Raw genomic sequence first — 10148 nt, 5'->3', positions numbered from 1 at the left:
CCCACTTCTGCTTCCCAAGAGGATCTCCTTTGTGCCATTAACAATGATCTTTATAAAACACAAACTTAATTGTAGCACTCCCTCACTTGGAAACCTCTTGTGGCTGCCCATTATCCACGAGAACCATAATCTCTCAGGCTGGCATTCTTGGTGACACAAACTCAAACACTCCCTATTTATTGAGTGTACATACGGCCTGCTACACCCTTGCAAATAGTCCTTTTATTAAACTCTCCTCAAGGGATATTTGTTTCCTGTTGGAACCCTGACAGGTACAGTGAGGAATGCCTTTTTACCTATTGAATATATCTGACCTGGAACAGGCTGCTTCAAGAGGGAGTGAGCTCCCTATCCACAGAGGTAATCGAGTAGAGGATTGTCTGGCATGTTATCAATCAGAATATCTCTATGGCCCCCACCCCTTCAGAGCCCCTCTTCTTGTGCCAGTCTTGTAAAAAAGCATCCAGCCCCAGTGCCTCTGCAGCTGTGATCTAATGACCTAATCACAGTCACCAGTCAATGCCGTATGCCAGGCCCTGTCTCTGCCTCCTACTGTCAGCCTCAGGCTTGTACCCCAGACACTGAGAAACAGAGGCTGGCTCAGATTAGGAGGGATTCTTCCCCACTCCACACTCCTCCTTTGCCTTCTATCTAGCAATGAATAAGGTGAAAGAGAGGACTTCTGGGGAAGAGAGAAGGTGGAGAATAGATCAGTCCTCAGGTTAGGGCCAGAGACCCAGGATAGAGAACGCCATTTTAAAGATAAAGAAACTAAGTCCCTCAGGAGACACATGACCGAGATTCTGTGGGAAAATTGGTACTCTGCTTCCCTGACAATCGGCCAAAGACCCTTTTCTCCATTGAATTACCTGGCACTTTCATCAATAATCAATTGGCACAATCCGTGAAAGAAAGAATTGATAAGCTGGACTTGATTAAAATTTAAAGCTTCTGCTCTATAAAAGACAATGTCAAGAGAATGAGGGGGAAAAAATCCACAGACTAGGAGAAAGATACATCTGCTAAAGGACTGTTATCCAACTACACAAAGAACTTAAAACCCAGTAATAAGAAACAAACAATTAGATTTAAAAAATGGGCAAATGACTCAAACAGACACTTCATCAAAGAAGATATACAGGTGGCAAATAAACATATGAGAAGATACTCCCCATATAACAGAAGATATATGAAGATACTCATCATATAACATCACATGCATCGAATTCAAATTAAAACAACTATGAAATACCATTACGCATCTATTAGAATAGCCAAAATCTAGAACACTGACTACACCGAAAGCTGATATGGAACAACAGGAACTCTCATTCATTGCTGGTGGGCATGAAAATGGTACAGCCTCTCTGGAAGACAGTTTGGTGATTTCTTACAAAACTAAATATACTCTTACCATATGATCCAACAATCATACTCCTCGATATTTACCCAAAGGAGATGAAAACTTATGTCGAGACAAAAACCTGCACACAGATGTGTAGAGCAGTTTTATTCATAATTGCTAAAACTTGGAAGCAACCAAGATGTCCTTTAATAGATTTGTAGATAAATAAACTGTACTACATCCAGACAATGGAATATTATTCAGTGCTAAATAAAAATAAGCTATTAAGTTATGAAAAGACATGAAGAAAACTTAAACGCATATAAGCCAATCTGGAAAGGCCATATACTCTATGATTCCATAGAGTATCAGTATAAAAGGCAAAACTACAGAGACAGTAAAAAGATCAGTAGTTTCCAGGGGTTAGCAGTGGGGAGGGAGGGATGAATAGGTGGAGCACAGAGGATTTTTTCAGGGCAGTGAAATTATTCTGTATGATACTGTAATGATGGATACATGTCATTATAAATTTGTCCAAACCTATAGAATATATAATATCAAGAGTGATCCATAGTGTAAGCTATGGACTTTGGATGATGACACATTAATGTAGATTCATCGATTTTAACAAATGTGCCACTTTGATTAGAGATGTTGATAATGGGGGAGGCAGGCTAGGCATGTATGAGGGCAGAGGGTACGTATATAGAAAATCTACCTTCCGCTCAATTTTGCTGTGAACCTAAAACTGCTCCAAAAAATAGTCCATTTTAACATATATGTAGGTCTAATTCTGATCTCTCTATTTTATTTCATTCATTTATAAGTCTTGATTGTGGTAGTTATTTGGTAAGTCTTGAAAATGCTAGAGTGAGTCATCTCCCAACTTTGTTCTTTTCCAAAATAGTTTTGGCTATTCTAACTTCTTTGTACTTCCATATACAGTTAAGAATCAGCCTGTCAATATTTATAAGAAAGTATGCTATGCTTTTCCTTAGGATTGCATTAAATGTATAGATTATTGTGGGAGAAATAACCTCTTAACAATATTGAGTCTTATGATCCATGAACATATTATATCTATTTATTCAGGTCTTATTTGATTTTTCTCATCAATTTTATGGTTTCTGGCATATAAATATTGCATGTATTTTGTTAGATTAATTTCCAAATATTTTATGATTTTATGCTATTGTAAATGGATTTTTTTAATTTATAATTTCCAATTGTTCGTTGTTAATACAAAGAAAAACAATTGATTTTTATATATTGACTCTTATGCTGCAACCTTGCTAAATTCATGTCAGTTCTAGTATCTTTTTGGTTCACTCTGTTGGGATTTTGTGTGTAGACAATTATGTCATCTTCGAACAAAGACTTTTTTTCCCCTTTCTAACATGGGTGCTTTTATTTCTTTTTCTTGTCTTATTGCCCTGGCTAAGTCTTCTAATACAATGTTGAGAAGAAGTGATATGATTGGATATTATTGCCTTGTCCCAATCATATGGGGAGAGCATTCAGTCTCTCCCCATTAATTATGATATTAGCTCTTTATCAGCTTGAAGAAGTTCTATTCCTAGGTTTCTAAGAGTTTTTATCATAGCCAAATGTTAAATTTTGTCATATGCTTTTTCTGTATCTATTGAGATGATCGTGTGGTTTTTTTAAATTTAGTCTCTTGATCTGGTGAATTACATTAATTAATTTTCAAGTGTTGAACCAATCCTGCATTTTTAGAATAAGCCTCACTTGTTCATGATGTATTAACTGTTCAACATATTTTTAAAACCAATTTACTAAAATTCTGTTAAGGATTTTTGCATCTATATTCATAAGGGATATTCGTCTGAATCTTTCGAAAATTTTATTTATTTGTTTGTTTGTTTATTTATTTAGGTGAGGCAACCCTTGGACCTTTGTCAGCTTACAACTCCTTTTTTTTTTAATTATTTTTTTTTTATACCTACAGCACCTGGTCTTCTTAGGTGATCTCCCATCCAAGTACTAACCAGGCCCGACCCTGCTTAGCTTCCGAGATCAGACGGGATTGGGCGTGTTCAGGGTGGCATGGCCGTAGAATCTTTTGGATATTTTAATGCATTTATCTGTTTTGGTATCAGGATAATACTGTCCTTATAAAATTATTTCAGAATGTTCTCAATCCATGTCAAGTAATTTTTTTTCTTTTTATTGGATGATGAGTATTGTGAATTTCATGTTGGAGAGGGTTCAACTTGCTGGAGTCCTTTAAAAAGTGTTAGACTTTGTTGTAGAATGCAGTTAGATTACTTGCAGATCGCTTTGATCCTTAGTTGTCTTCCAGTTCCATTAAGGTGAATTTAGGATACCCTTTACTCTTTGCTTTCCCAGGGAGTGGGTGGCAGTGGAGAGGAGAAGCAGTCATTGAGATTCTCTTGCTCTGTGACCTCTCTCAACCAGCCCCTGACCCAGTTAGTCCCAGCGCCTGCACTCACACTTCAGGTAGATGACAGATCACAGGCTCCATTCTGCCCCTGCCTACTTCTCGTCTCATCCTGGGTCCGTGGGGAGGGGACTCGTGATGGCCTTAGGACTCTCAGGGCTGACAGCTCAGAGTTGAATGTGTCCCCTGGGAAAATTCTCAGGACCTCAAGAATCCCTGGAGAATGACTGCCCCCCAGAAACTGAAACTTAGTTCTAGCTGCTAGCAACAAAAAAAGTAATCACTGACTTGTGGTAGTGGACACACCCAGCTCACCTACCTAATCCTAGATTTGGGGCCAGAGTCCCAGGGAAAACTATTCTCGGGTGGGTGAAAGAGAATATGAAGCCAAGGGACAACCATGCGCTCCTCTCCTTCCTTTTCTCTACAGCCTCATCACCTTGAACTCCAGCCCCTTCTCCACAGCTGGCACAGGGAGGCAGGACATGATGGGGTACTTAAAGGCCAAGGGCAGGTTTAGGACCCAGAGTTCCGTGCTTCCAATCCAGGGCATCAAATGCAAATCAGCCCAGAGATTTGCAGCTCTTGCCTGAAAATAAAAATGATGTCCCTCATTCGGGTAATGCTTTAACCTTGTCAGTGTGAAAAACAATACCAATAACAGTAGCTATACTTTTCAAGTTTTGCTATGAGCCAGGCACTTTATACACTTTGCTGCTAATGCTCACAGCCTATAGGATCAATATTACAGTGCCATTTAGCCAAAGAGGAAACTGAGGTGCAGAGGGTGAAGTGACTTGGCCAGGTCTCTGGCACCAGGAAATAGCAAAGCTGGCTTCAAACCCAGGAGTACTTGCTTGTGTTCCTTGCTCATCTCGGCTATGCGCGCAATCTCATCCTTTGTCCAGCCACTCATAGGAACCCGAGAGAGGCAGAGTTGGCATCAGTATGCCTCTCTGACAGATGGAGAAACTGAGGCACTTGGACCAAAGCCTTCCAGGGCCAGGACAACAATTTAGGCTTCTTTGACCCCTGAGAGTGATCTCTCTGCCCACACATATGAATGGGTGGAGTTTTGTTGTTCCTGTAGAAAACTTGATCATCATTACAGAAGCCAAGCATCTAAAAAGAAACCAGCACAGATTCAGGTCTGGCTTAACAGATATCTTCTGTGGGAGTCGCTCAGTGGGATCCACCTCACAGGGCACACATGGAACTAGGTTTACAGAGCCCTTTCTCCTACATTGTTAAGTTTGATCTAACGACAGCCAGGTAGGAAAGATTTTACCCATTTTACAGATAAGGAGGCTGAGTGGCATGCAGCTCTCTGACCATCAAATGTTCCTCATGCATCCTTAAGGTGAAGTATGTTCACAGACAGCTAGATGATAAACTGTCATAGGCCACATACATCTGAATGCTGTTGTCCAAAAGGCACTAGTGAGCTGAGGGGCAGGAAAGGGCTTGAGCACAGCTGGGTCAGGGCTGACGCCAGGGCCTGAATGCAGTGAGGTGTGCATGGAGCTTCAGGAAGCCACGGCCTGTAGGCCATTGCCAGGCCCCTCTCCAAGTGCACTAATTGGGGCTGAGCTGGGTCAGAAGGGCCAAGGAGGCCCACCAGAGCTGGGGTTTAGAGCCAGGCAGGGGGCCGGCAGCCTTTGTCTTGCATTTCATCCCTTTGTATCTGACCTTAAAACTGAGGCCTGCATGAGGTTGCCCCCAGGGCCTGGAATATGAACTAATGAGGCCACTTCCGGGCCCAACCCAGATCAGCTGGGGCTGCAACAATATCAATAGCAGGGGAAAGGTAGCCTGGTGCCCCCTCTGAGCCCAGCATGCAAGTTCCCCTTGAGGGTAACAAGTGTCCTTTCTGTATACTGTTAACAAGTATGCCAGGACGACAAGTGAAACAGGGACAGTCTTGACAAACCAAGAGGCATGGTCGCCCTGCCTGTACAGTCAGCATCATCCCCATTTAAAAAAACAAACCAAGGATCAGAGGGATTATGACTTGCCCAGGGACACAGCTGTCAGAAGCAGGCCACAGACCCAAATCAGATCTGACTCCAGTTTTACTCCTGCCCCTGGCAGACCCTCAGCCCCTATTTGCATGGTAATAATATCTTTTAATTGATCAGCAGTCACCCTAGGTTATATACTGTGCTAAGCACTTTGCATTCATTATTTCATAAAATTCTCATAATCGGCCTAAAAATGGGACAACTAGTATCCCTTTTTAGAGATGAACAAATGAGGCACAGAAATGCTAAGTAGTTTGCCTAAAGTCACACTGCTAAGAATGTTAGAACAGAAATAACAAACCTAGACAGTCCAGGAAGTGTGTGAAGGGAGCTGGCGCCAGGGACCCAGAGTCAAGCCAACTAGGTAATGTGCAGGCTAGGAGGTGGAGTGGAGGTAGGGAATGAGTGGGTGACACATGGAGAAGTATGAACCTTGGCAGACTTTCTAAAGGAGGCAACCACAGTCTGAAGGGAGGGCCCCGTATGGAAAACCACAGTACCACCTCGGAGCTTGCCTCCTCTCTCCTCCCAGCACCCCAAGCCTCCAGCAGCTTACAGAAAAATGTACGGTCCAGGTTTGGCATCCAAACCTGGAGGGTCGAGATCCTGTGTTTCCACAGCAACCGTATCCTTAACAGCATCCAATAAGAACATTATTTGGCTACAGTGAGCACACATGATCTTTTGATTACTGCTGAAGGTATTGAGAAGCAGCCTTCTCCCTCTCCAAGGGCCCTCACTCTTCTTTGGAAAAAAATAGATGCTGTGCCCCACCAAAAAAAAAAAAAAGTGAAGGGATGAGGGAGGAAGAGTCCTCACATAAGAGAGGGAGAGGTGGAAGGGAAAAAAAATCAATGTTTGCATTAATGGATTTGCCTGTTCAGCATTTCTCCTCTTTTATAGATTTAGATAACATGCTCGTCAGGGGTATCTTCATTTCCCAGAGCAAAGAAATTAATTACTCACTAATGGCGTGATTCAGAAATTAATTTGTGCTACCGTCTCAAATATGTCACTATTAATCAATTGACACTGTGTGGATGGCAGGGAGAGGTATCCATTAGGGTCTGGGATACTCAGGCTGGCCTGGAGCCAGACTCAGAGGTGGCATTGGAAGCCTGGAAATGCTGTGGGAATCTCACTCAGCTGGGGCTGGGGGTGACTTTGGGCAAGGCCTCTGGGTCCCAAGTTTCTCGTCCGCACACCCAGGAGGGTTGGACTTCTCCAACACCCCATAACTACAGAGTTCACTCAGTACAAGAGTGTGCAGAACCCAGTATCTGAGATACATAAGCTGGGGTAGGTGTGAGAGGCCCAGAGCCCCTTGGCTCTGCCCCTACTTTCCACAGTCATAGTCCCCTGGGCTCTGCAGAGCACAGCTGGAAATGCTTGAGGAGAGGGTTTCTAACTGCCTTAACTCCCTGGTTCTCTGGGGTGGAGACTTCGGGTGGGAGTGTCTTCTAAGGGGGCATCTCTGAATCCTCACCCCAGCCCACTCTTGCTCACTGACCCACACCCCATTCAGCTCCAGCACCAATCAGTGCTGGATGGGCAGCTCCAAGGTGCCTGGGCCTGTCTTGCTCACTACTGCACCTTGAATAAATGGAACAGGGCCTGGCACGCAGTAGGTGCCCAATAAGTGAACCACCAGCCCTCACCCCCCCACCCCCGCCCCATACTTCCAAGCAGCGCAGGTTAATAATCTGTCATGAAACTTCAGTCTCAAACGAGCTTTACTCACCTTATGTAGCTTGATCCTGCATGGTGGGCAGATTGTACACTTATTCCCATTTCACAGAGAAGAAGTGAGGCTCCAAGAGGCTGAACCAGCGTAATGTACACTGGAGGGATGGGGGTGGGGTAGGGCTCGCTTACCTGACAGTGGAGCTGATTCAGCCCAGCCCCCTGCCGAAGAGAAAAGCCAATGAATCTGAACTGTATTAGTCTGCTGGTGTTCCAGAGGAAACACAGGGACATGTGAAATCTGAGAGCTGTACCTCATTGTACAGATGAGGAAACTGAGTCCCAGAGAGAGTTGACAAAGACCACTCATCAGAGGAAGACAGGAGCTCCCTAGGGTGGGACCTTGAGAGATAACATACCCCCTGTAGGAGGTCATAGCCCCTAAGGATGGGCACCTCACTGCCTTTGCTAACTTAGGGTGGGTTTTATTAGAACCTAGAAGGTGAACAGGATGAGCCTCAGGCTCAGTAAGGTGGGAGGATGCTGTGCAGCAGGAGGTAGAAGCAGCAAGTGAACTGGCCAGGAAACAGCAGGATCAGAGCTGATTTCCCACGTGATTGTGGATCTTAGGAGACGCATTAGAAAATTGCCTCCTAGGGCAGGAGCTACTGCCCTTATCCCAGCCTCACCCATGCAGCCTGCAGAAATGCCTTGAGCTCTTCTAATAAACCAGCATTTATTGAGCACCTACTGTGTGCCAGCATCTGGCATCTGTCACTCCCTTAGCCTTTAGTACCACTCCATTCACAGATAAGGAAACTGAGGCCCAGAGAGGAAACGGATTTGCTCAGAGTCGACCTACCTTGGCATAGCGCCCAGAGTGCAGGGAAAGCCAGGGAGCTGTGGAGCAGGTATGAAGAAGGACAGAGAAGAGAAAGGAAATTTAGCAAGGCTTCCCTGGAGATGCTGACTGCCTACAGCTACTCTCACGCAAGACAAATAAAAATTATAATCCACACCATCAATGCTCTCTGCACCCAGGACAGGGGAGGGAGTGAGCCATCTGTCTGTACAGGCAAGGGAGCCAGGAGGGCTGTGTCCTGCTCCTAGCTCATCCCTAGCCCCCTATTAGAACTTGCACAAGTGAGCCCCTATCCCCTATTCAGTAAAATGCGTTAAACCCCTTAGGTTTAGTGAAAAATTCAAAGAAGAGAATGCAGGCAAATGGCTTGGTGAATTGGAAACATCAGATAAGGTAAGCCATGGATCCCCACACACAGAGGCACCTGACTGCCCCCGACCCTATCAAGACACTATATAGAGGTAGAGGGCCTGAATCAGATGTGTTGAGTATGTGAATGTGTCTGGAGGGGTTACTAACCCCCTATTGCCCCTTCCCTTTCCCCTAAGGGGCAGAATTTCCCCAGCACGGGGGCAATAGGGGCTTGGTAACCCCTCCATACAGAACCCCCTTCAAGGCTCTTGGCCAGGACCTTTGTAAGGGTACCTATTTAACTAAACACAATGCCGACTGGCTGGGTAGACACCATTACTTCCTATTAGGCTGAGTTGGATTGGCGTGGCTTGAGTAAAATGGGCAGGTTTCCATCTGAAAGATGGAGCTAAGCTCTCATGAATGCAAATGGAGAGAGTTGAGCTTGGTGGGATTGGGTTGAGTTTGGGCTGAATTTGATTGGAAAGTTGCCCCTGAGGGAGAAGTCTTGGGAGGCTCAATTTATGTTTGGGAGCCACAGAGGCCCTGGGGACCACATGTGACTGGTCCCCTGTTCCTTACTTACTGTTATTACAACAGAACTAGACTCAGCTCCAGGGAAAGTAGAAAGTAGAAAGTGATTACATGTGTGTTGCTCCAACCACCTTGGGAAACTTGCAGTGTGGACTAGCCCCTTCAAACTGTACAGGCCTGGGCCCCTCTCTCCTTCCAGTCAGGCCTCTCTGCTTCCTAGGGGGTCCCCCTTAAACAATCACACCTGGAAGCTGAGAGACCACGGAGAGGGGTTGCCTGAAGATGGTGGATACTAGGTATCACAGGGACAAATGGCAGGACTTTGGGCCCAGGTCAGAGTAATGGTCGGATAGATTAGTGAATATCATTATGTGTTGGACCATTCTCTCTTCTGTACTCTTCAGAACATACTGCCCTGGAGGCCAAGTACTTAGAACCTTGCAGAAGTATATATAATCCAATCAGTTAGTTCCTGCTCAGGGTCCCTACATATGGCCCTGCTCATGACAATGTTGCCTTTTCACAGAAGACTTCTGGACTCGATGCTCTAACCCCAAGATATAAGTTATGTGGGAACTCTGTCTGATTGATAAGTGATGCTGAGCTATGCCCCTGGAGGATCACAAAGTTCTCCTTCCTACACAGTCCATGGTATTGGCCTCCCTCCCTCTACATCAATGTCCTTTGCTTCCTTAAGACGGATGTGTCTGCCTTCCTGTGCTCTCTGAGAGGGGTGAAGATAGGAAGGTGAGACCAGAAGTGGCAGTGGCCTAGTGAGCTGGAGCCCTCTCGTCATCTGCCTCCCTCGCTCTCCTGAATTTACCTGGCAGGCTGGTTCTGCCTAGATCACTATCTGGCTACTCTACTAAAGCCCTGGCCCTGGTGTGAGCATGGAAATCCTCTGACCACCAGCCTAGAAGTAGAGCCAAG

The 10148-nt window shown here is 45.0% G+C and overlaps 1 non-coding gene across 1 annotated transcript; it reads right to left on the bottom strand.

The window, feature by feature from the left end:
- Positions 1 to 3305: 3305 nt before the first annotated feature.
- Positions 3306 to 3424, bottom strand: LOC120609877 (5S ribosomal RNA). Its single transcript, XR_005654850.1, has one exon. It is a non-coding gene; the product is annotated as a 5S ribosomal RNA (ribosomal RNA).
- Between the last annotated feature and the right edge of the window lie 6724 nt (positions 3425 to 10148).

The sequence above is a fragment of the Pteropus medius genome, unplaced genomic scaffold (genome assembly GCF_902729225.1).
Source record: "Pteropus medius unplaced genomic scaffold, Ma_sr-lr_union100, whole genome shotgun sequence".
NCBI lineage: Eukaryota > Metazoa > Chordata > Mammalia > Chiroptera > Pteropodidae > Pteropus > Pteropus medius.
This window is presented reverse-complemented; position numbering and strand designations above follow the sequence as displayed.